Raw genomic sequence first — 22,413 nt, 5'->3', positions numbered from 1 at the left:
GGTCGACGCCATCTTTCGCCCTGGTGCGGAGGAAATGCCCGACTGCTGAACGATTTACTCTGGCCGTCAGCGCTTGCTTAGCGCACTCTTTGCTACTCTCCGCGTCAAAGCCTGTAAAAGTCACCGTGGCGGACACTGGTGTTTTTCACCGAAATCCTTCGCTTTTCAGTAATGGCTTGAAATTCACAGGCCCACTAATTGCCTTTCAGCCAAAGTGCTGTCGCTGAGTTGGACGGTGAAAAGAGTTGAGCGGTGATTTCTATGACCCCGACGTGATTTGAACACGCAACCTTCTGATCTGGAGTCAGACGCGCTACCGTTGCGCCACGAGGTCCCACAGGTGCTGCACAGATAAACTTTCCCACTTCTCCCTGTATCTGCTATTGAAACCTCGAGCAATGCAGGCTTTCAGTGCAGGGGGAGCCATTCTCTGTTGCACCTGCAGACGTTTCGCTTGCTGTAACTTTGCCACGCCGTGCATGACTTACCAACGTACGTTAGGAAGAGCCAAGTTACAGCCACGTTCGTGCAGAGCTGGGTGCTCTCTCGAAGCCTGGATAGCTCAGTCGGTAGAGCATCAGACTTTTAATCTGAGGGTCCAGGGTTCAAGTCCCTGTTCAGGCGATTTCTTTACAGCCGGGCGACGCCATCTTTCGCCCTGGTGCGGAGGAAATGCCCGACTGCTGAACGATTTACTCTCGCCGTCAGCGCTTGCTTAGCGCACTCTTTGCTACTCTCCGCGTCAAAGCCTGTAAAAGTCACCGTGGCGGACACTGGTGTTTTTCACCGAAATCCTTCGCTTTTCAGTAATGGCTTGAAATTCACAGGCCCACTAATTGCCTTTCAGCCAAAGTGCTGTCGCTGAGTTGGACGGTGAAAAGAGTTGAGCGGTGATTTCTATGACCCCGACGTGATTTGAACACGCAACCTTCTGATCTGGAGTCAGACGCGCTACCGTTGCGCCACGAGGTCCCACAGGTGCTGCACAGATAAACTTTCCCACTTCTCCCTGTATCTGCTATTGAAACCTCGAGCAATGCAGGCTTTCAGTGCAGGGGGAGCCATTCTCTGTTGCACCTGCAGACGTTTCGCTTGCTGTAACTTTGCCACGCCGTGCATGACTTACCAACGTACGTTAGGAAGAGCCAAGTTACAGCCACGTTCGTGCAGAGCTGGGTGCTCTCTCGAAGCCTGGATAGCTCAGTCGGTAGAGCATCAGACTTTTAATCTGAGGGTCCAGGGTTCAAGTCCCTGTTCAGGCGATTTCTTTACAGCAAAAGTCACCGTGGCGGACACTGGTGTTTTTCACCGAAATCCTTCGCTTTTCAGTAATGGCTTGAAATTCACAGGCCCACTAATTGCCTTTCAGCCAAAGTGCTGTCGCTGAGTTGGACGGTGAAAAGAGTTGAGCGGTGATTTCTATGACCCCGACGTGATTTGAACACACAACCTTCTGATCTGGAGTCTGACGCGCTACCGTTGCGCCACGAGGTCCCACAGGTGCTGCACAGATAAACTTTCCCACTTCTCCCTGTATCTGCTATTGAAACCTCGAGCAATGCAGGCTTTCAGTGCAGGGGGAGCCATTCTCTGTTGCACCTGCAGACGTTTCGCTTGCTGTAACTTTGCCACGCCGTGCATGACTTACCAACGTACGTTAGGAAGAGCCAAGTTACAGCCACGTTCGTGCAGAGCTGGGTGCTCTCTCGAAGCCTGGATAGCTCAGTCGGTAGAGCATCAGACTTTTAATCTGAGGGTCCAGGGTTCAAGTCCCTGTTCAGGCGATTTCTTTACAGCAAAAGTCACCGTGGCGGACACTGGTGTTTTTCACCGAAATCCTTCGCTTTTCAGTAATGGCTTGAAATTCACAGGCCCACTAATTGCCTTTCAGCCAAAGTGCTGTCGCTGAGTTGGACGGTGAAAAGAGTTGAGCGGTGATTTCTATGACCCCGACGTGATTTGAACACACAACCTTCTGATCTGGAGTCAGACGCGCTACCGTTGCGCCACGAGGTCCCACAGGTGCTGCACAGATAAACTTTCCCACTTCTCCCTGTATCTGCTATTGAAACCTCGAGCAATGCAGGCTTTCAGTGCAGGGGGAGCCATTCTCTGTTGCACCTGCAGACGTTTCGCTTGCTGTAACTTTGCCACGCCGTGCATGACTTACCAACGTACGTTAGGAAGAGCCAAGTTACAGCCACGTTCGTGCAGAGCTGGGTGCTCTCTCGAAGCCTGGATAGCTCAGTCGGTAGAGCATCAGACTTTTAATCTGAGGGTCCAGGGTTCAAGTCCCTGTTCAGGCGATTTCTTTACAGCCGGGCGACGCCATCTTTCGCCCTGGTGCGGAGGAAATGCCCGACTGCTGAACGATTTACTCTCGCCGTCAGCGCTTGCTTAGCGCACTCTTTGCTACTCTCCGCGTCAAAGCCTGTAAAAGTCACCGTGGCGGACACTGGTGTTTTTCACCGAAATCCTTCGCTTTTCAGTAATGGCTTGAAATTCACAGGCCCACTAATTGCCTTTCAGCCAAAGTGCTGTCGCTGAGTTGGACGGTGAAAAGAGTTGAGCGGTGATTTCTATGACCCCGACGTGATTTGAACACGCAACCTTCTGATCTGGAGTCAGACGCGCTACCGTTGCGCCACGAGGTCCCACAGGTGCTGCACAGATAAACTTTCCCACTTCTCCCTGTATCTGCTATTGAAACCTCGAGCAATGCAGGCTTTCAGTGCAGGGGGAGCCATTCTCTGTTGCACCTGCAGACGTTTCGCTTGCTGTAACTTTGCCACGCCGTGCATGACTTACCAACGTACGTTAGGAAGAGCCAAGTTACAGCCACGTTCGTGCAGAGCTGGGTGCTCTCTCGAAGCCTGCATAGCTCAGTCGGTAGAGCATCAGACTTTTAATCTGAGGGTCCAGGGTTCAAGTCCCTGTTCAGGCGATTTCTTTACAGCCGGGCGACGCCATCTTTCGCCCTGGTGCGGAGGAAATGCCCGACTGCTGAACGATTTACTCTCGCCGTCAGCGCTTGCTTAGCGCACTCTTTGCTACTCTCCGCGTCAAAGCCTGTAAAAGTCACCGTGGCGGACACTGGTGTTTTTCACCGAAATCCTTCGCTTTTCAGTAATGGCTTGAAATTCACAGGCCCACTAATTGCCTTTCAGCCAAAGTGCTGTCGCTGAGTTGGACGGTGAAAAGAGTTGAGCGGTGATTTCTATGACCCCGACGTGATTTGAACACGCAACCTTCTGATCTGGAGTCAGACGCGCTACCGTTGCGCCACGAGGTCCCACAGGTGCTGCACAGATAAACTTTCCCACTTCTCCCTGTATCTGCTATTGAAACCTCGAGCAATGCAGGCTTTCAGTGCAGGGGGAGCCATTCTCTGTTGCACCTGCAGACGTTTCGCTTGCTGTAACTTTGCCACGCCGTGCATGACTTACCAACGTACGTTAGGAAGAGCCAAGTTACAGCCACGTTCGTGCAGAGCTGGGTGCTCTCTCGAAGCCTGGATAGCTCAGTCGGTAGAGCATCAGACTTTTAATCTGAGGGTCCAGGGTTCAAGTCCCTGTTCAGGTGATTTCTTTACAGCCGGGCGACGCCATCTTTCGCCCTGGTGCGGAGGAAATGCCCGACTGCTGAACGATTTACTCTCGCCGTCAGCGCTTGCTTAGCGCACTCTTTGCTACTCTCCGCGTCAAAGCCTGTAAAAGTCACCGTGGCGGACACTGGTGTTTTTCACCGAAATCCTTCGCTTTTCAGTAATGGCTTGAAATTCACAGGCCCACTAATTGCCTTTCAGCCAAAGTGCTGTCGCTGAGTTGGACGGTGAAAAGAGTTGAGCGGTGATTTCTATGACCCCGACGTGATTTGAACACGCAACCTTCTGATCTGGAGTCAGACGCGCTACCGTTGCGCCACGAGGTCCCACAGGTGCTGCACAGATAAACTTTCCCACTTCTCCCTGTATCTGCTATTGAAACCTCGAGCAATGCAGGCTTTCAGTGCAGGGGGAGCCATTCTCTGTTGCACCTGCAGACGTTTCGCTTGCTGTAACTTTGCCACGCCGTGCATGACTTACCAACGTACGTTAGGAAGAGCCAAGTTACAGCCACGTTCGTGCAGAGCTGGGTGCTCTCTCGAAGCCTGGATAGCTCAGTCGGTAGAGCATCAGACTTTTAATCTGAGGGTCCAGGGTTCAAGTCCCTGTTCAGGCGATTTCTTTACAGCAAAAGTCACCGTGGCGGACACTGGTGTTTTTCACCGAAATCCTTCGCTTTTCAGTAATGGCTTGAAATTCACAGGCCCACTAATTGCCTTTCAGCCAAAGTGCTGTCGCTGAGTTGGACGGTGAAAAGAGTTGAGCGGTGATTTCTATGACCCCGACGTGATTTGAACACACAACCTTCTGATCTGGAGTCTGACGCGCTACCGTTGCGCCACGAGGTCCCACAGGTGCTGCACAGATAAACTTTCCCACTTCTCCCTGTATCTGCTATTGAAACCTCGAGCAATGCAGGCTTTCAGTGCAGGGGGAGCCATTCTCTGTTGCACCTGCAGACGTTTCGCTTGCTGTAACTTTGCCACGCCGTGCATGACTTACCAACGTACGTTAGGAAGAGCCAAGTTACAGCCACGTTCGTGCAGAGCTGGGTGCTCTCTCGAAGCCTGGATAGCTCAGTCGGTAGAGCATCAGACTTTTAATCTGAGGGTCCAGGGTTCAAGTCCCTGTTCAGGCGATTTCTTTACAGCCGGGCGACGCCATCTTTCGCCCTGGTGCGGAGGAAATGCCCGACTGCTGAACGATTTACTCTCGCCGTCAGCGCTTGCTTAGCGCACTCTTTGCTACTCTCCGCGTCAAAGCCTGTAAAAGTCACCGTGGCGGACACTGGTGTTTTTCACCGAAATCCTTCGCTTTTCAGTAATGGCTTGAAATTCACAGGCCCACTAATTGCCTTTCAGCCAAAGTGCTGTCGCTGAGTTGGACGGTGAAAAGAGTTGAGCGGTGATTTCTATGACCCCGACGTGATTTGAACACGCAACCTTCTGATCTGGAGTCAGACGCGCTACCGTTGCGCCACGAGGTCCCACAGGTGCTGCACAGATAAACTTTCCCACTTCTCCCTGTATCTGCTATTGAAACCTCGAGCAATGCAGGCTTTCAGTGCAGGGGGAGCCATTCTCTGTTGCACCTGCAGACGTTTCGCTTGCTGTAACTTTGCCACGCCGTGCATGACTTACCAACGTACGTTAGGAAGAGCCAAGTTACAGCCACGTTCGTGCAGAGCTGGGTGCTCTCTCGAAGCCTGGATAGCTCAGTCGGTAGAGCATCAGACTTTTAATCTGAGGGTCCAGGGTTCAAGTCCCTGTTCAGGCGATTTCTTTACAGCAAAAGTCACCGTGGCGGACACTGGTGTTTTTCACCGAAATCCTTCGCTTTTCAGTAATGGCTTGAAATTCACAGGCCCACTAATTGCCTTTCAGCCAAAGTGCTGTCGCTGAGTTGGACGGTGAAAAGAGTTGAGCGGTGATTTCTATGACCCCGACGTGATTTGAACACACAACCTTCTGATCTGGAGTCTGACGCGCTACCGTTGCGCCACGAGGTCCCACAGGTGCTGCACAGATAAACTTTCCCACTTCTCCCTGTATCTGCTATTGAAACCTCGAGCAATGCAGGCTTTCAGTGCAGGGGGAGCCATTCTCTGTTGCACCTGCAGACGTTTCGCTTGCTGTAACTTTGCCACGCCGTGCATGACTTACCAACGTACGTTAGGAAGAGCCAAGTTACAGCCACGTTCGTGCAGAGCTGGGTGCTCTCTCGAAGCCTGGATAGCTCAGTCGGTAGAGCATCAGACTTTTAATCTGAGGGTCCAGGGTTCAAGTCCCTGTTCAGGCGATTTCTTTACAGCCGGGCGACGCCATCTTTCGCCCTGGTGCGGAGGAAATGCCCGACTGCTGAACGATTTACTCTCGCCGTCAGCGCTTGCTTAGCGCACTCTTTGCTACTCTCCGCGTCAAAGCCTGTAAAAGTCACCGTGGCGGACACTGGTGTTTTTCACCGAAATCCTTCGCTTTTCAGTAATGGCTTGAAATTCACAGGCCCACTAATTGCCTTTCAGCCAAAGTGCTGTCGCTGAGTTGGACGGTGAAAAGAGTTGAGCGGTGATTTCTATGACCCCGACGTGATTTGAACACGCAACCTTCTGATCTGGAGTCAGACGCGCTACCGTTGCGCCACGAGGTCCCACAGGTGCTGCACAGATAAACTTTCCCACTTCTCCCTGTATCTGCTATTGAAACCTCGAGCAATGCAGGCTTTCAGTGCAGGGGGAGCCATTCTCTGTTGCACCTGCAGACGTTTCGCTTGCTGTAACTTTGCCACGCCGTGCATGACTTACCAACGTACGTTAGGAAGAGCCAAGTTACAGCCACGTTCGTGCAGAGCTGGGTGCTCTCTCGAAGCCTGGATAGCTCAGTCGGTAGAGCATCAGACTTTTAATCTGAGGGTCCAGGGTTCAAGTCCCTGTTCAGGCGATTTCTTTACAGCAAAAGTCACCGTGGCGGACACTGGTGTTTTTCACCGAAATCCTTCGCTTTTCAGTAATGGCTTGAAATTCACAGGCCCACTAATTGCCTTTCAGCCAAAGTGCTGTCGCTGAGTTGGACGGTGAAAAGAGTTGAGCGGTGATTTCTATGACCCCGACGTGATTTGAACACACAACCTTCTGATCTGGAGTCTGACGCGCTACCGTTGCGCCACGAGGTCCCACAGGTGCTGCACAGATAAACTTTCCCACTTCTCCCTGTATCTGCTATTGAAACCTCGAGCAATGCAGGCTTTCAGTGCAGGGGGAGCCATTCTCTGTTGCACCTGCAGACGTTTCGCTTGCTGTAACTTTGCCACGCCGTGCATGACTTACCAACGTACGTTAGGAAGAGCCAAGTTACAGCCACGTTCGTGCAGAGCTGGGTGCTCTCTCGAAGCCTGGATAGCTCAGTCGGTAGAGCATCAGACTTTTAATCTGAGGGTCCAGGGTTCAAGTCCCTGTTCAGGCGATTTCTTTACAGCAAAAGTCACCGTGGCGGACACTGGTGTTTTTCACCGAAATCCTTCGCTTTTCAGTAATGGCTTGAAATTCACAGGCCCACTAATTGCCTTTCAGCCAAAGTGCTGTCGCTGAGTTGGACGGTGAAAAGAGTTGAGCGGTGATTTCTATGACCCCGACGTGATTTGAACACACAACCTTCTGATCTGGAGTCAGACGCGCTACCGTTGCGCCACGAGGTCCCACAGGTGCTGCACAGATAAACTTTCCCACTTCTCCCTGTATCTGCTATTGAAACCTCGAGCAATGCAGGCTTTCAGTGCAGGGGGAGCCATTCTCTGTTGCACCTGCAGACGTTTCGCTTGCTGTAACTTTGCCACGCCGTGCATGACTTACCAACGTACGTTAGGAAGAGCCAAGTTACAGCCACGTTCGTGCAGAGCTGGGTGCTCTCTCGAAGCCTGGATAGCTCAGTCGGTAGAGCATCAGACTTTTAATCTGAGGGTCCAGGGTTCAAGTCCCTGTTCAGGCGATTTCTTTACAGCCGGGCGACGCCATCTTTCGCCCTGGTGCGGAGGAAATGCCCGACTGCTGAACGATTTACTCTCGCCGTCAGCGCTTGCTTAGCGCACTCTTTGCTACTCTCCGCGTCAAAGCCTGTAAAAGTCACCGTGGCGGACACTGGTGTTTTTCACCGAAATCCTTCGCTTTTCAGTAATGGCTTGAAATTCACAGGCCCACTAATTGCCTTTCAGCCAAAGTGCTGTCGCTGAGTTGGACGGTGAAAAGAGTTGAGCGGTGATTTCTATGACCCCGACGTGATTTGAACACGCAACCTTCTGATCTGGAGTCAGACGCGCTACCGTTGCGCCACGAGGTCCCACAGGTGCTGCACAGATAAACTTTCCCACTTCTCCCTGTATCTGCTATTGAAACCTCGAGCAATGCAGGCTTTCAGTGCAGGGGGAGCCATTCTCTGTTGCACCTGCAGACGTTTCGCTTGCTGTAACTTTGCCACGCCGTGCATGACTTACCAACGTACGTTAGGAAGAGCCAAGTTACAGCCACGTTCGTGCAGAGCTGGGTGCTCTCTCGAAGCCTGCATAGCTCAGTCGGTAGAGCATCAGACTTTTAATCTGAGGGTCCAGGGTTCAAGTCCCTGTTCAGGCGATTTCTTTACAGCCGGGCGACGCCATCTTTCGCCCTGGTGCGGAGGAAATGCCCGACTGCTGAACGATTTACTCTCGCCGTCAGCGCTTGCTTAGCGCACTCTTTGCTACTCTCCGCGTCAAAGCCTGTAAAAGTCACCGTGGCGGACACTGGTGTTTTTCACCGAAATCCTTCGCTTTTCAGTAATGGCTTGAAATTCACAGGCCCACTAATTGCCTTTCAGCCAAAGTGCTGTCGCTGAGTTGGACGGTGAAAAGAGTTGAGCGGTGATTTCTATGACCCCGACGTGATTTGAACACGCAACCTTCTGATCTGGAGTCAGACGCGCTACCGTTGCGCCACGAGGTCCCACAGGTGCTGCACAGATAAACTTTCCCACTTCTCCCTGTATCTGCTATTGAAACCTCGAGCAATGCAGGCTTTCAGTGCAGGGGGAGCCATTCTCTGTTGCACCTGCAGACGTTTCGCTTGCTGTAACTTTGCCACGCCGTGCATGACTTACCAACGTACGTTAGGAAGAGCCAAGTTACAGCCACGTTCGTGCAGAGCTGGGTGCTCTCTCGAAGCCTGGATAGCTCAGTCGGTAGAGCATCAGACTTTTAATCTGAGGGTCCAGGGTTCAAGTCCCTGTTCAGGTGATTTCTTTACAGCCGGGCGACGCCATCTTTCGCCCTGGTGCGGAGGAAATGCCCGACTGCTGAACGATTTACTCTCGCCGTCAGCGCTTGCTTAGCGCACTCTTTGCTACTCTCCGCGTCAAAGCCTGTAAAAGTCACCGTGGCGGACACTGGTGTTTTTCACCGAAATCCTTCGCTTTTCAGTAATGGCTTGAAATTCACAGGCCCACTAATTGCCTTTCAGCCAAAGTGCTGTCGCTGAGTTGGACGGTGAAAAGAGTTGAGCGGTGATTTCTATGACCCCGACGTGATTTGAACACGCAACCTTCTGATCTGGAGTCAGACGCGCTACCGTTGCGCCACGAGGTCCCACAGGTGCTGCACAGATAAACTTTCCCACTTCTCCCTGTATCTGCTATTGAAACCTCGAGCAATGCAGGCTTTCAGTGCAGGGGGAGCCATTCTCTGTTGCACCTGCAGACGTTTCGCTTGCTGTAACTTTGCCACGCCGTGCATGACTTACCAACGTACGTTAGGAAGAGCCAAGTTACAGCCACGTTCGTGCAGAGCTGGGTGCTCTCTCGAAGCCTGGATAGCTCAGTCGGTAGAGCATCAGACTTTTAATCTGAGGGTCCAGGGTTCAAGTCCCTGTTCAGGCGATTTCTTTACAGCAAAAGTCACCGTGGCGGACACTGGTGTTTTTCACCGAAATCCTTCGCTTTTCAGTAATGGCTTGAAATTCACAGGCCCACTAATTGCCTTTCAGCCAAAGTGCTGTCGCTGAGTTGGACGGTGAAAAGAGTTGAGCGGTGATTTCTATGACCCCGACGTGATTTGAACACACAACCTTCTGATCTGGAGTCTGACGCGCTACCGTTGCGCCACGAGGTCCCACAGGTGCTGCACAGATAAACTTTCCCACTTCTCCCTGTATCTGCTATTGAAACCTCGAGCAATGCAGGCTTTCAGTGCAGGGGGAGCCATTCTCTGTTGCACCTGCAGACGTTTCGCTTGCTGTAACTTTGCCACGCCGTGCATGACTTACCAACGTACGTTAGGAAGAGCCAAGTTACAGCCACGTTCGTGCAGAGCTGGGTGCTCTCTCGAAGCCTGGATAGCTCAGTCGGTAGAGCATCAGACTTTTAATCTGAGGGTCCAGGGTTCAAGTCCCTGTTCAGGCGATTTCTTTACAGCCGGGCGACGCCATCTTTCGCCCTGGTGCGGAGGAAATGCCCGACTGCTGAACGATTTACTCTCGCCGTCAGCGCTTGCTTAGCGCACTCTTTGCTACTCTCCGCGTCAAAGCCTGTAAAAGTCACCGTGGCGGACACTGGTGTTTTTCACCGAAATCCTTCGCTTTTCAGTAATGGCTTGAAATTCACAGGCCCACTAATTGCCTTTCAGCCAAAGTGCTGTCGCTGAGTTGGACGGTGAAAAGAGTTGAGCGGTGATTTCTATGACCCCGACGTGATTTGAACACGCAACCTTCTGATCTGGAGTCAGACGCGCTACCGTTGCGCCACGAGGTCCCACAGGTGCTGCACAGATAAACTTTCCCACTTCTCCCTGTATCTGCTATTGAAACCTCGAGCAATGCAGGCTTTCAGTGCAGGGGGAGCCATTCTCTGTTGCACCTGCAGACGTTTCGCTTGCTGTAACTTTGCCACGCCGTGCATGACTTACCAACGTACGTTAGGAAGAGCCAAGTTACAGCCACGTTCGTGCAGAGCTGGGTGCTCTCTCGAAGCCTGGATAGCTCAGTCGGTAGAGCATCAGACTTTTAATCTGAGGGTCCAGGGTTCAAGTCCCTGTTCAGGCGATTTCTTTACAGCAAAAGTCACCGTGGCGGACACTGGTGTTTTTCACCGAAATCCTTCGCTTTTCAGTAATGGCTTGAAATTCACAGGCCCACTAATTGCCTTTCAGCCAAAGTGCTGTCGCTGAGTTGGACGGTGAAAAGAGTTGAGCGGTGATTTCTATGACCCCGACGTGATTTGAACACACAACCTTCTGATCTGGAGTCTGACGCGCTACCGTTGCGCCACGAGGTCCCACAGGTGCTGCACAGATAAACTTTCCCACTTCTCCCTGTATCTGCTATTGAAACCTCGAGCAATGCAGGCTTTCAGTGCAGGGGGAGCCATTCTCTGTTGCACCTGCAGACGTTTCGCTTGCTGTAACTTTGCCACGCCGTGCATGACTTACCAACGTACGTTAGGAAGAGCCAAGTTACAGCCACGTTCGTGCAGAGCTGGGTGCTCTCTCGAAGCCTGGATAGCTCAGTCGGTAGAGCATCAGACTTTTAATCTGAGGGTCCAGGGTTCAAGTCCCTGTTCAGGCGATTTCTTTACAGCCGGGCGACGCCATCTTTCGCCCTGGTGCGGAGGAAATGCCCGACTGCTGAACGATTTACTCTCGCCGTCAGCGCTTGCTTAGCGCACTCTTTGCTACTCTCCGCGTCAAAGCCTGTAAAAGTCACCGTGGCGGACACTGGTGTTTTTCACCGAAATCCTTCGCTTTTCAGTAATGGCTTGAAATTCACAGGCCCACTAATTGCCTTTCAGCCAAAGTGCTGTCGCTGAGTTGGACGGTGAAAAGAGTTGAGCGGTGATTTCTATGACCCCGACGTGATTTGAACACGCAACCTTCTGATCTGGAGTCAGACGCGCTACCGTTGCGCCACGAGGTCCCACAGGTGCTGCACAGATAAACTTTCCCACTTCTCCCTGTATCTGCTATTGAAACCTCGAGCAATGCAGGCTTTCAGTGCAGGGGGAGCCATTCTCTGTTGCACCTGCAGACGTTTCGCTTGCTGTAACTTTGCCACGCCGTGCATGACTTACCAACGTACGTTAGGAAGAGCCAAGTTACAGCCACGTTCGTGCAGAGCTGGGTGCTCTCTCGAAGCCTGGATAGCTCAGTCGGTAGAGCATCAGACTTTTAATCTGAGGGTCCAGGGTTCAAGTCCCTGTTCAGGCGATTTCTTTACAGCAAAAGTCACCGTGGCGGACACTGGTGTTTTTCACCGAAATCCTTCGCTTTTCAGTAATGGCTTGAAATTCACAGGCCCACTAATTGCCTTTCAGCCAAAGTGCTGTCGCTGAGTTGGACGGTGAAAAGAGTTGAGCGGTGATTTCTATGACCCCGACGTGATTTGAACACACAACCTTCTGATCTGGAGTCTGACGCGCTACCGTTGCGCCACGAGGTCCCACAGGTGCTGCACAGATAAACTTTCCCACTTCTCCCTGTATCTGCTATTGAAACCTCGAGCAATGCAGGCTTTCAGTGCAGGGGGAGCCATTCTCTGTTGCACCTGCAGACGTTTCGCTTGCTGTAACTTTGCCACGCCGTGCATGACTTACCAACGTACGTTAGGAAGAGCCAAGTTACAGCCACGTTCGTGCAGAGCTGGGTGCTCTCTCGAAGCCTGGATAGCTCAGTCGGTAGAGCATCAGACTTTTAATCTGAGGGTCCAGGGTTCAAGTCCCTGTTCAGGCGATTTCTTTACAGCCGGGCGACGCCATCTTTCGCCCTGGTGCGGAGGAAATGCCCGACTGCTGAACGATTTACTCTCGCCGTCAGCGCTTGCTTAGCGCACTCTTTGCTACTCTCCGCGTCAAAGCCTGTAAAAGTCACCGTGGCGGACACTGGTGTTTTTCACCGAAATCCTTCGCTTTTCAGTAATGGCTTGAAATTCACAGGCCCACTAATTGCCTTTCAGCCAAAGTGCTGTCGCTGAGTTGGACGGTGAAAAGAGTTGAGCGGTGATTTCTATGACCCCGACGTGATTTGAACACGCAACCTTCTGATCTGGAGTCAGACGCGCTACCGTTGCGCCACGAGGTCCCACAGGTGCTGCACAGATAAACTTTCCCACTTCTCCCTGTATCTGCTATTGAAACCTCGAGCAATGCAGGCTTTCAGTGCAGGGGGAGCCATTCTCTGTTGCACCTGCAGACGTTTCGCTTGCTGTAACTTTGCCACGCCGTGCATGACTTACCAACGTACGTTAGGAAGAGCCAAGTTACAGCCACGTTCGTGCAGAGCTGGGTGCTCTCTCGAAGCCTGGATAGCTCAGTCGGTAGAGCATCAGACTTTTAATCTGAGGGTCCAGGGTTCAAGTCCCTGTTCAGGCGATTTCTTTACAGCAAAAGTCACCGTGGCGGACACTGGTGTTTTTCACCGAAATCCTTCGCTTTTCAGTAATGGCTTGAAATTCACAGGCCCACTAATTGCCTTTCAGCCAAAGTGCTGTCGCTGAGTTGGACGGTGAAAAGAGTTGAGCGGTGATTTCTATGACCCCGACGTGATTTGAACACACAACCTTCTGATCTGGAGTCTGACGCGCTACCGTTGCGCCACGAGGTCCCACAGGTGCTGCACAGATAAACTTTCCCACTTCTCCCTGTATCTGCTATTGAAACCTCGAGCAATGCAGGCTTTCAGTGCAGGGGGAGCCATTCTCTGTTGCACCTGCAGACGTTTCGCTTGCTGTAACTTTGCCACGCCGTGCATGACTTACCAACGTACGTTAGGAAGAGCCAAGTTACAGCCACGTTCGTGCAGAGCTGGGTGCTCTCTCGAAGCCTGGATAGCTCAGTCGGTAGAGCATCAGACTTTTAATCTGAGGGTCCAGGGTTCAAGTCCCTGTTCAGGCGATTTCTTTACAGCAAAAGTCACCGTGGCGGACACTGGTGTTTTTCACCGAAATCCTTCGCTTTTCAGTAATGGCTTGAAATTCACAGGCCCACTAATTGCCTTTCAGCCAAAGTGCTGTCGCTGAGTTGGACGGTGAAAAGAGTTGAGCGGTGATTTCTATGACCCCGACGTGATTTGAACACACAACCTTCTGATCTGGAGTCAGACGCGCTACCGTTGCGCCACGAGGTCCCACAGGTGCTGCACAGATAAACTTTCCCACTTCTCCCTGTATCTGCTATTGAAACCTCGAGCAATGCAGGCTTTCAGTGCAGGGGGAGCCATTCTCTGTTGCACCTGCAGACGTTTCGCTTGCTGTAACTTTGCCACGCCGTGCATGACTTACCAACGTACGTTAGGAAGAGCCAAGTTACAGCCACGTTCGTGCAGAGCTGGGTGCTCTCTCGAAGCCTGGATAGCTCAGTCGGTAGAGCATCAGACTTTTAATCTGAGGGTCCAGGGTTCAAGTCCCTGTTCAGGCGATTTCTTTACAGCCGGGCGACGCCATCTTTCGCCCTGGTGCGGAGGAAATGCCCGACTGCTGAACGATTTACTCTCGCCGTCAGCGCTTGCTTAGCGCACTCTTTGCTACTCTCCGCGTCAAAGCCTGTAAAAGTCACCGTGGCGGACACTGGTGTTTTTCACCGAAATCCTTCGCTTTTCAGTAATGGCTTGAAATTCACAGGCCCACTAATTGCCTTTCAGCCAAAGTGCTGTCGCTGAGTTGGACGGTGAAAAGAGTTGAGCGGTGATTTCTATGACCCCGACGTGATTTGAACACGCAACCTTCTGATCTGGAGTCAGACGCGCTACCGTTGCGCCACGAGGTCCCACAGGTGCTGCACAGATAAACTTTCCCACTTCTCCCTGTATCTGCTATTGAAACCTCGAGCAATGCAGGCTTTCAGTGCAGGGGGAGCCATTCTCTGTTGCACCTGCAGACGTTTCGCTTGCTGTAACTTTGCCACGCCGTGCATGACTTACCAACGTACGTTAGGAAGAGCCAAGTTACAGCCACGTTCGTGCAGAGCTGGGTGCTCTCTCGAAGCCTGCATAGCTCAGTCGGTAGAGCATCAGACTTTTAATCTGAGGGTCCAGGGTTCAAGTCCCTGTTCAGGCGATTTCTTTACAGCCGGGCGACGCCATCTTTCGCCCTGGTGCGGAGGAAATGCCCGACTGCTGAACGATTTACTCTCGCCGTCAGCGCTTGCTTAGCGCACTCTTTGCTACTCTCCGCGTCAAAGCCTGTAAAAGTCACCGTGGCGGACACTGGTGTTTTTCACCGAAATCCTTCGCTTTTCAGTAATGGCTTGAAATTCACAGGCCCACTAATTGCCTTTCAGCCAAAGTGCTGTCGCTGAGTTGGACGGTGAAAAGAGTTGAGCGGTGATTTCTATGACCCCGACGTGATTTGAACACGCAACCTTCTGATCTGGAGTCAGACGCGCTACCGTTGCGCCACGAGGTCCCACAGGTGCTGCACAGATAAACTTTCCCACTTCTCCCTGTATCTGCTATTGAAACCTCGAGCAATGCAGGCTTTCAGTGCAGGGGGAGCCATTCTCTGTTGCACCTGCAGACGTTTCGCTTGCTGTAACTTTGCCACGCCGTGCATGACTTACCAACGTACGTTAGGAAGAGCCAAGTTACAGCCACGTTCGTGCAGAGCTGGGTGCTCTCTCGAAGCCTGGATAGCTCAGTCGGTAGAGCATCAGACTTTTAATCTGAGGGTCCAGGGTTCAAGTCCCTGTTCAGGTGATTTCTTTACAGCCGGGCGACGCCATCTTTCGCCCTGGTGCGGAGGAAATGCCCGACTGCTGAACGATTTACTCTCGCCGTCAGCGCTTGCTTAGCGCACTCTTTGCTACTCTCCGCGTCAAAGCCTGTAAAAGTCACCGTGGCGGACACTGGTGTTTTTCACCGAAATCCTTCGCTTTTCAGTAATGGCTTGAAATTCACAGGCCCACTAATTGCCTTTCAGCCAAAGTGCTGTCGCTGAGTTGGACGGTGAAAAGAGTTGAGCGGTGATTTCTATGACCCCGACGTGATTTGAACACGCAACCTTCTGATCTGGAGTCAGACGCGCTACCGTTGCGCCACGAGGTCCCACAGGTGCTGCACAGATAAACTTTCCCACTTCTCCCTGTATCTGCTATTGAAACCTCGAGCAATGCAGGCTTTCAGTGCAGGGGGAGCCATTCTCTGTTGCACCTGCAGACGTTTCGCTTGCTGTAACTTTGCCACGCCGTGCATGACTTACCAACGTACGTTAGGAAGAGCCAAGTTACAGCCACGTTCGTGCAGAGCTGGGTGCTCTCTCGAAGCCTGGATAGCTCAGTCGGTAGAGCATCAGACTTTTAATCTGAGGGTCCAGGGTTCAAGTCCCTGTTCAGGCGATTTCTTTACAGCAAAAGTCACCGTGGCGGACACTGGTGTTTTTCACCGAAATCCTTCGCTTTTCAGTAATGGCTTGAAATTCACAGGCCCACTAATTGCCTTTCAGCCAAAGTGCTGTCGCTGAGTTGGACGGTGAAAAGAGTTGAGCGGTGATTTCTATGACCCCGACGTGATTTGAACACACAACCTTCTGATCTGGAGTCTGACGCGCTACCGTTGCGCCACGAGGTCCCACAGGTGCTGCACAGATAAACTTTCCCACTTCTCCCTGTATCTGCTATTGAAACCTCGAGCAATGCAGGCTTTCAGTGCAGGGGGAGCCATTCTCTGTTGCACCTGCAGACGTTTCGCTTGCTGTAACTTTGCCACGCCGTGCATGACTTACCAACGTACGTTAGGAAGAGCCAAGTTACAGCCACGTTCGTGCAGAGCTGGGTGCTCTCTCGAAGCCTGGATAGCTCAGTCGGTAGAGCATCAGACTTTTAATCTGAGGGTCCAGGGTTCAAGTCCCTGTTCAGGCGATTTCTTTACAGCCGGGCGACGCCATCTTTCGCCCTGGTGCGGAGGAAATGCCCGACTGCTGAACGATTTACTCTCGCCGTCAGCGCTTGCTTAGCGCACTCTTTGCTACTCTCCGCGTCAAAGCCTGTAAAAGTCACCGTGGCGGACACTGGTGTTTTTCACCGAAATCCTTCGCTTTTCAGTAATGGCTTGAAATTCACAGGCCCACTAATTGCCTTTCAGCCAAAGTGCTGTCGCTGAGTTGGACGGTGAAAAGAGTTGAGCGGTGATTTCTATGACCCCGACGTGATTTGAACACGCAACCTTCTGATCTGGAGTCAGACGCGCTACCGTTGCGCCACGAGGTCCCACAGGTGCTGCACAGATAAACTTTCCCACTTCTCCCTGTATCTGCTATTGAAACCTCGAGCAATGCAGGCTTTCAGTGCAGGGGGAGCCATTCTCTGTTGCACCTGCAGACGTTTCGCTTGCTGTAACTTTGCCACGCCGTGCATGACTTACCAACGTACGTTAGGAAGAGCCAAGTTACAGCCACGTTCGTGCAGAGCTGGGTGCTCTCTCGAAGCCTGGATAGCTCAGTCGGTAGAGCATCAGACTTTTAATCTGAGGGTCCAGGGTTCAAGTCCCTGTTCAGGCGATTTCTTTACAGCAAAAGTCACCGTGGCGGACACTGGTGTTTTTCACCGAAATCCTTCGCTTTTCAGTAATGGCTTGAAATTCACAGGCCCACTAATTGCCTTTCAGCCAAAGTGCTGTCGCTGAGTTGGACGGTGAAAAGAGTTGAGCGGTGATTTCTATGACCCCGACGTGATTTGAACACACAACCTTCTGATCTGGAGTCTGACGCGCTACCGTTGCGCCACGAGGTCCCACAGGTGCTGCACAGATAAACTTTCCCACTTCTCCCTGTATCTGCTATTGAAACCTCGAGCAATGCAGGCTTTCAGTGCAGGGGGAGCCATTCTCTGTTGCACCTGCAGACGTTTCGCTTGCTGTAACTTTGCCACGCCGTGCATGACTTACCAACGTACGTTAGGAAGAGCCAAGTTACAGCCACGTTCGTGCAGAGCTGGGTGCTCTCTCGAAGCCTGGATAGCTCAGTCGGTAGAGCATCAGACTTTTAATCTGAGGGTCCAGGGTTCAAGTCCCTGTTCAGGCGATTTCTTTACAGCCGGGCGACGCCATCTTTCGCCCTGGTGCGGAGGAAATGCCCGACTGCTGAACGATTTACTCTCGCCGTCAGCGCTTGCTTAGCGCACTCTTTGCTACTCTCCGCGTCAAAGCCTGTAAAAGTCACCGTGGCGGACACTGGTGTTTTTCACCGAAATCCTTCGCTTTTCAGTAATGGCTTGAAATTCACAGGCCCACTAATTGCCTTTCAGCCAAAGTGCTGTCGCTGAGTTGGACGGTGAAAAGAGTTGAGCGGTGATTTCTATGACCCCGACGTGATTTGAACACGCAACCTTCTGATCTGGAGTCAGACGCGCTACCGTTGCGCCACGAGGTCCCACAGGTGCTGCACAGATAAACTTTCCCACTTCTCCCTGTATCTGCTATTGAAACCTCGAGCAATGCAGGCTTTCAGTGCAGGGGGAGCCATTCTCTGTTGCACCTGCAGACGTTTCGCTTGCTGTAACTTTGCCACGCCGTGCATGACTTACCAACGTACGTTAGGAAGAGCCAAGTTACAGCCACGTTCGTGCAGAGCTGGGTGCTCTCTCGAAGCCTGGATAGCTCAGTCGGTAGAGCATCAGACTTTTAATCTGAGGGTCCAGGGTTCAAGTCCCTGTTCAGGCGATTTCTTTACAGCAAAAGTCACCGTGGCGGACACTGGTGTTTTTCACCGAAATCCTTCGCTTTTCAGTAATGGCTTGAAATTCACAGGCCCACTAATTGCCTTTCAGCCAAAGTGCTGTCGCTGAGTTGGACGGTGAAAAGAGTTGAGCGGTGATTTCTAAGACCCCGACGTGATTTGAACACACAACCTTCTGATCTGGAGTCTGACGCGCTACCGTTGCGCCACGAGGTCCCACAGGTGCTGCACAGATAAACTTTCCCACTTCTCCCTGTATCTGCTATTGAAACCTCGAGCAATGCAGGCTTTCAGTGCAGGGGGAGCCATTCTCTGTTGCACCTGCAGACGTTTCGCTTGCTGTAACTTTGCCACGCCGTGCATGACTTACCAACGTACGTTAGGAAGAGCCAAGTTACAGCCACGTTCGTGCAGAGCTGGGTGCTCTCTCGAAGCCTGGATAGCTCAGTCGGTAGAGCATCAGACTTTTAATCTGAGGGTCCAGGGTTCAAGTCCCTGTTCAGGCGATTTCTTTACAGCCGGGCGACGCCATCTTTCGCCCTGGTGCGGAGGAAATGCCCGACTGCTGAACGATTTACTCTGGCCGTCAGCGCTTGCTTAGCGCACTCTTTGCTACTCTCCGCGTCAAAGCCTGTAAAAGTCACCGTGGCGGACACTGGTGTTTTTCACCGAAATCCTTCGCTTTTCAGTAATGGCTTGAAATTCACAGGCCCACTAATTGCCTTTCAGCCAAAGTGCTGTCGCTGAGTTGGACGGTGAAAAGAGTTGAGCGGTGATTTCTATGACCCCGACGTGATTTGAACACGCAACCTTCTGATCTGGAGTCAGACGCGCTACCGTTGCGCCACGAGGTCCCACAGGTGCTGCACAGATAAACTTTCCCACTTCTCCCTGTATCTGCTATTGAAACCTCGAGCAATGCAGGCTTTCAGTGCAGGGGGAGCCATTCTCTGTTGCACCTGCAGACGTTTCGCTTGCTGTAACTTTGCCACGCCGTGCATGACTTACCAACGTACGTTAGGAAGAGCCAAGTTACAGCCACGTTCGTGCAGAGCTGGGTGCTCTCTCGAAGCCTGGATAGCTCAGTCGGTAGAGCATCAGACTTTTAATCTGAGGGTCCAGGGTTCAAGTCCCTGTTCAGGCGATTTCTTTACAGCAAAAGTCACCGTGGCGGACACTGGTGTTTTTCACCGAAATCCTTCGCTTTTCAGTAATGGCTTGAAATTCACAGGCCCACTAATTGCCTTTCAGCCAAAGTGCTGTCGCTGAGTTGGACGGTGAAAAGAGTTGAGCGGTGATTTCTATGACCCCGACGTGATTTGAACACACAACCTTCTGATCTGGAGTCAGACGCGCTACCGTTGCGCCACGAGGTCCCACAGGTGCTGCACAGATAAACTTTCCCACTTCTCCCTGTATCTGCTATTGAAACCTCGAGCAATGCAGGCTTTCAGTGCAGGGGGAGCCATTCTCTGTTGCACCTGCAGACGTTTCGCTTGCTGTAACTTTGCCACGCCGTGCATGACTTACCAACGTACGTTAGGAAGAGCCAAGTTACAGCCACGTTCGTGCAGAGCTGGGTGCTCTCTCGAAGCCTGGATAGCTCAGTCGGTAGAGCATCAGACTTTTAATCTGAGGGTCCAGGGTTCAAGTCCCTGTTCAGGCGATTTCTTTACAGCCGGGCGACGCCATCTTTCGCCCTGGTGCGGAGGAAATGCCCGACTGCTGAACGATTTACTCTGGCCGTCAGCGCTTGCTTAGCGCACTCTTTGCTACTCTCCGCGTCAAAGCCTGTAAAAGTCACCGTGGCGGACACTGGTGTTTTTCACCGAAATCTTTCGCTTTTCAGTAATGGCTTGAAATTCACAGGCCCACTAATTGCCTTTCAGCCAAAGTGCTGTCGCTGAGTTGGACGGTGAAAAGAGTTGAGCGGTGATTTCTATGACCCCGACGTGATTTGAACACGCAACCTTCTGATCTGGAGTCAGACGCGCTACCGTTGCGCCACGAGGTCCCACAGGTGCTGCACAGATAAACTTTCCCACTTCTCCCTGTATCTGCTATTGAAACCTCGAGCAATGCAGGCTTTCAGTGCAGGGGGAGCCATTCTCTGTTGCACCTGCAGACGTTTCGCTTGCTGTAACTTTGCCACGCCGTGCATGACTTACCAACGTACGTTAGGAAGAGCCAAGTTACAGCCACGTTCGTGCAGAGCTGGGTGCTCTCTCGAAGCCTGGATAGCTCAGTCGGTAGAGCATCAGACTTTTAATCTGAGGGTCCAGGGTTCAAGTCCCTGTTCAGGCGATTTCTTTACAGCCGGGCGACGCCATCTTTCGCCCTGGTGCGGAGGAAATGCCCGACTGCTGAACGATTTACTCTGGCCGTCAGCGCTTGCTTAGCGCACTCTTTGCTACTCTCCGCGTCAAAGCCTGTAAAAGTCACCGTGGCGGACACTGGTGTTTTTCACCGAAATCTTTCGCTTTTCAGTAATGGCTTGAAATTCACAGGCCCACTAATTGCCTTTCAGCCAAAGTGCTGTCGCTGAGTTGGACGGTGAAAAGAGTTGAGCGGTGATTTCTATGACCCCGACGTGATTTGAACACGCAACCTTCTGATCTGGAGTCAGACGCGCTACCGTTGCGCCACGAGGTCCCACAGGTGCTGCACAGATAAACTTTCCCACTTCTCCCTGTATCTGCTATTGAAACCTCGAGCAATGCAGGCTTTCAGTGCAGGGGGAGCCATTCTCTGTTGCACCTGCAGACGTTTCGCTTGCTGTAACTTTGCCACGCCGTGCATGACTTACCAACGTACGTTAGGAAGAGCCAAGTTACAGCCACGTTCGTGCAGAGCTGGGTGCTCTCTCGAAGCCTGGATAGCTCAGTCGGTAGAGCATCAGACTTTTAATCTGAGGGTCCAGGGTTCAAGTCCCTGTTCAGGCGATTTCTTTACAGCCGGGCGACGCCATCTTTCGCCCTGGTGCGGAGGAAATGCCCGACTGCTGAACGATTTACTCTGGCCGTCAGCGCTTGCTTAGCGCACTCTTTGCTACTCTCCGCGTCAAAGCCTGTAAAAGTCACCGTGGCGGACACTGGTGTTTTTCACCGAAATCTTTCGCTTTTCAGTAATGGCTTGAAATTCACAGGCCCACTAATTGCCTTTCAGCCAAAGTGCTGTCGCTGAGTTGGACGGTGAAAAGAGTTGAGCGGTGATTTCTATGACCCCGACGTGATTTGAACACGCAACCTTCTGATCTGGAGTCAGACGCGCTACCGTTGCGCCACGAGGTCCCACAGGTGCTGCACAGATAAACTTTCCCACTTCTCCCTGTATCTGCTATTGAAACCTCGAGCAATGCAGGCTTTCAGTGCAGGGGGAGCCATTCTCTGTTGCACCTGCAGACGTTTCGCTTGCTGTAACTTTGCCACGCCGTGCATGACTTACCAACGTACGTTAGGAAGAGCCAAGTTACAGCCACGTTCGTGCAGAGCTGGGTGCTCTCTCGAAGCCTGGATAGCTCAGTCGGTAGAGCATCAGACTTTTAATCTGAGGGTCCAGGGTTCAAGTCCCTGTTCAGGCGATTTCTTCACAGCCGGGCGACGCCATCTTTCGCCCTGGTGCGGAGGAAATGCCCGACTGCTGAACGATTTACTCTGGCCGTCAGCGCTTGCTTAGCGCACTCTTTGCTACTCTCCGCGTCAAAGCCTGTAAAAGTCACCGTGGCGGACACTGGTGTTTTTCACCGAAATCCTTCGCTTTTCAGTAATGGCTTGAAATTCACAGGCCCACTAATTGCCTTTCAGCCAAAGTGCTGTCGCTGAGTTGGACGGTGAAAAGAGTTGAGCGGTGATTTCTATGACCCCGACGTGATTTGAACACGCAACCTTCTGATCTGGAGTCAGACGCGCTACCGTTGCGCCACGAGGTCCCACAGGTGCTGCACAGATAAACTTTCCCACTTCTCCCTGTATCTGCTATTGAAACCTCGAGCAATGCAGGCTTTCAGTGCAGGGGGAGCCATTCTCTGTTGCACCTGCAGACGTTTCGCTTGCTGTAACTTTGCCACGCCGTGCATGACTTACCAACGTACGTTAGGAAGAGCCAAGTTACAGCCACGTTCGTGCAGAGCTGGGTGCTCTCT

The 22,413-nt window shown here is 52.2% G+C and overlaps 23 non-coding genes across 23 annotated transcripts; all 23 read right to left on the bottom strand.

The window, feature by feature from the left end:
* Positions 1-262: 262 nt before the first annotated feature.
* trnaw-cca (transfer RNA tryptophan (anticodon CCA)) lies at positions 263-334 on the bottom strand. The gene has a single exon. It is a non-coding gene; the product is annotated as a tRNA-Trp (tRNA).
* Positions 335-900: 566 nt separating this feature from the next.
* trnaw-cca (transfer RNA tryptophan (anticodon CCA)) lies at positions 901-972 on the bottom strand. Its single transcript has one exon. It is a non-coding gene; the product is annotated as a tRNA-Trp (tRNA).
* Positions 973-2,582: 1,610 nt separating this feature from the next.
* trnaw-cca (transfer RNA tryptophan (anticodon CCA)) lies at positions 2,583-2,654 on the bottom strand. Its single transcript has one exon. It is a non-coding gene; the product is annotated as a tRNA-Trp (tRNA).
* A 566-nt stretch (positions 2,655-3,220) lies between these two features.
* trnaw-cca (transfer RNA tryptophan (anticodon CCA)) lies at positions 3,221-3,292 on the bottom strand. Its single transcript has one exon. It is a non-coding gene; the product is annotated as a tRNA-Trp (tRNA).
* Positions 3,293-3,858: 566 nt separating this feature from the next.
* trnaw-cca (transfer RNA tryptophan (anticodon CCA)) lies at positions 3,859-3,930 on the bottom strand. The gene has a single exon. It is a non-coding gene; the product is annotated as a tRNA-Trp (tRNA).
* Positions 3,931-5,018: 1,088 nt separating this feature from the next.
* On the bottom strand, positions 5,019-5,090 carry trnaw-cca (transfer RNA tryptophan (anticodon CCA)). The gene has a single exon. It is a non-coding gene; the product is annotated as a tRNA-Trp (tRNA).
* Positions 5,091-6,178: 1,088 nt separating this feature from the next.
* On the bottom strand, positions 6,179-6,250 carry trnaw-cca (transfer RNA tryptophan (anticodon CCA)). Its single transcript has one exon. It is a non-coding gene; the product is annotated as a tRNA-Trp (tRNA).
* Positions 6,251-7,860: 1,610 nt separating this feature from the next.
* trnaw-cca (transfer RNA tryptophan (anticodon CCA)) lies at positions 7,861-7,932 on the bottom strand. Its single transcript has one exon. It is a non-coding gene; the product is annotated as a tRNA-Trp (tRNA).
* Positions 7,933-8,498: 566 nt separating this feature from the next.
* Positions 8,499-8,570, bottom strand: trnaw-cca (transfer RNA tryptophan (anticodon CCA)). The gene has a single exon. It is a non-coding gene; the product is annotated as a tRNA-Trp (tRNA).
* Positions 8,571-9,136: 566 nt separating this feature from the next.
* trnaw-cca (transfer RNA tryptophan (anticodon CCA)) lies at positions 9,137-9,208 on the bottom strand. Its single transcript has one exon. It is a non-coding gene; the product is annotated as a tRNA-Trp (tRNA).
* A 1,088-nt stretch (positions 9,209-10,296) lies between these two features.
* Positions 10,297-10,368, bottom strand: trnaw-cca (transfer RNA tryptophan (anticodon CCA)). The gene has a single exon. It is a non-coding gene; the product is annotated as a tRNA-Trp (tRNA).
* Positions 10,369-11,456: 1,088 nt separating this feature from the next.
* On the bottom strand, positions 11,457-11,528 carry trnaw-cca (transfer RNA tryptophan (anticodon CCA)). The gene has a single exon. It is a non-coding gene; the product is annotated as a tRNA-Trp (tRNA).
* Positions 11,529-12,616: 1,088 nt separating this feature from the next.
* On the bottom strand, positions 12,617-12,688 carry trnaw-cca (transfer RNA tryptophan (anticodon CCA)). The gene has a single exon. It is a non-coding gene; the product is annotated as a tRNA-Trp (tRNA).
* A 1,610-nt stretch (positions 12,689-14,298) lies between these two features.
* On the bottom strand, positions 14,299-14,370 carry trnaw-cca (transfer RNA tryptophan (anticodon CCA)). The gene has a single exon. It is a non-coding gene; the product is annotated as a tRNA-Trp (tRNA).
* Positions 14,371-14,936: 566 nt separating this feature from the next.
* Positions 14,937-15,008, bottom strand: trnaw-cca (transfer RNA tryptophan (anticodon CCA)). Its single transcript has one exon. It is a non-coding gene; the product is annotated as a tRNA-Trp (tRNA).
* Positions 15,009-15,574: 566 nt separating this feature from the next.
* trnaw-cca (transfer RNA tryptophan (anticodon CCA)) lies at positions 15,575-15,646 on the bottom strand. The gene has a single exon. It is a non-coding gene; the product is annotated as a tRNA-Trp (tRNA).
* A 1,088-nt stretch (positions 15,647-16,734) lies between these two features.
* Positions 16,735-16,806, bottom strand: trnaw-cca (transfer RNA tryptophan (anticodon CCA)). Its single transcript has one exon. It is a non-coding gene; the product is annotated as a tRNA-Trp (tRNA).
* A 1,088-nt stretch (positions 16,807-17,894) lies between these two features.
* On the bottom strand, positions 17,895-17,966 carry trnaw-cca (transfer RNA tryptophan (anticodon CCA)). The gene has a single exon. It is a non-coding gene; the product is annotated as a tRNA-Trp (tRNA).
* Positions 17,967-19,054: 1,088 nt separating this feature from the next.
* Positions 19,055-19,126, bottom strand: trnaw-cca (transfer RNA tryptophan (anticodon CCA)). Its single transcript has one exon. It is a non-coding gene; the product is annotated as a tRNA-Trp (tRNA).
* A 1,088-nt stretch (positions 19,127-20,214) lies between these two features.
* trnaw-cca (transfer RNA tryptophan (anticodon CCA)) lies at positions 20,215-20,286 on the bottom strand. The gene has a single exon. It is a non-coding gene; the product is annotated as a tRNA-Trp (tRNA).
* A 566-nt stretch (positions 20,287-20,852) lies between these two features.
* trnaw-cca (transfer RNA tryptophan (anticodon CCA)) lies at positions 20,853-20,924 on the bottom strand. Its single transcript has one exon. It is a non-coding gene; the product is annotated as a tRNA-Trp (tRNA).
* A 566-nt stretch (positions 20,925-21,490) lies between these two features.
* On the bottom strand, positions 21,491-21,562 carry trnaw-cca (transfer RNA tryptophan (anticodon CCA)). Its single transcript has one exon. It is a non-coding gene; the product is annotated as a tRNA-Trp (tRNA).
* Positions 21,563-22,128: 566 nt separating this feature from the next.
* Positions 22,129-22,200, bottom strand: trnaw-cca (transfer RNA tryptophan (anticodon CCA)). The gene has a single exon. It is a non-coding gene; the product is annotated as a tRNA-Trp (tRNA).
* Between the last annotated feature and the right edge of the window lie 213 nt (positions 22,201-22,413).

The sequence above is a fragment of the Sardina pilchardus genome, chromosome 5 (assembly GCF_963854185.1).
Source record: "Sardina pilchardus chromosome 5, fSarPil1.1, whole genome shotgun sequence".
Taxonomy (NCBI): Eukaryota; Metazoa; Chordata; class Actinopteri; order Clupeiformes; family Clupeidae; genus Sardina; species Sardina pilchardus.
Note: the sequence above shows the minus strand (reverse complement) of the source record. Positions and strands in the feature narration are given on the sequence as shown.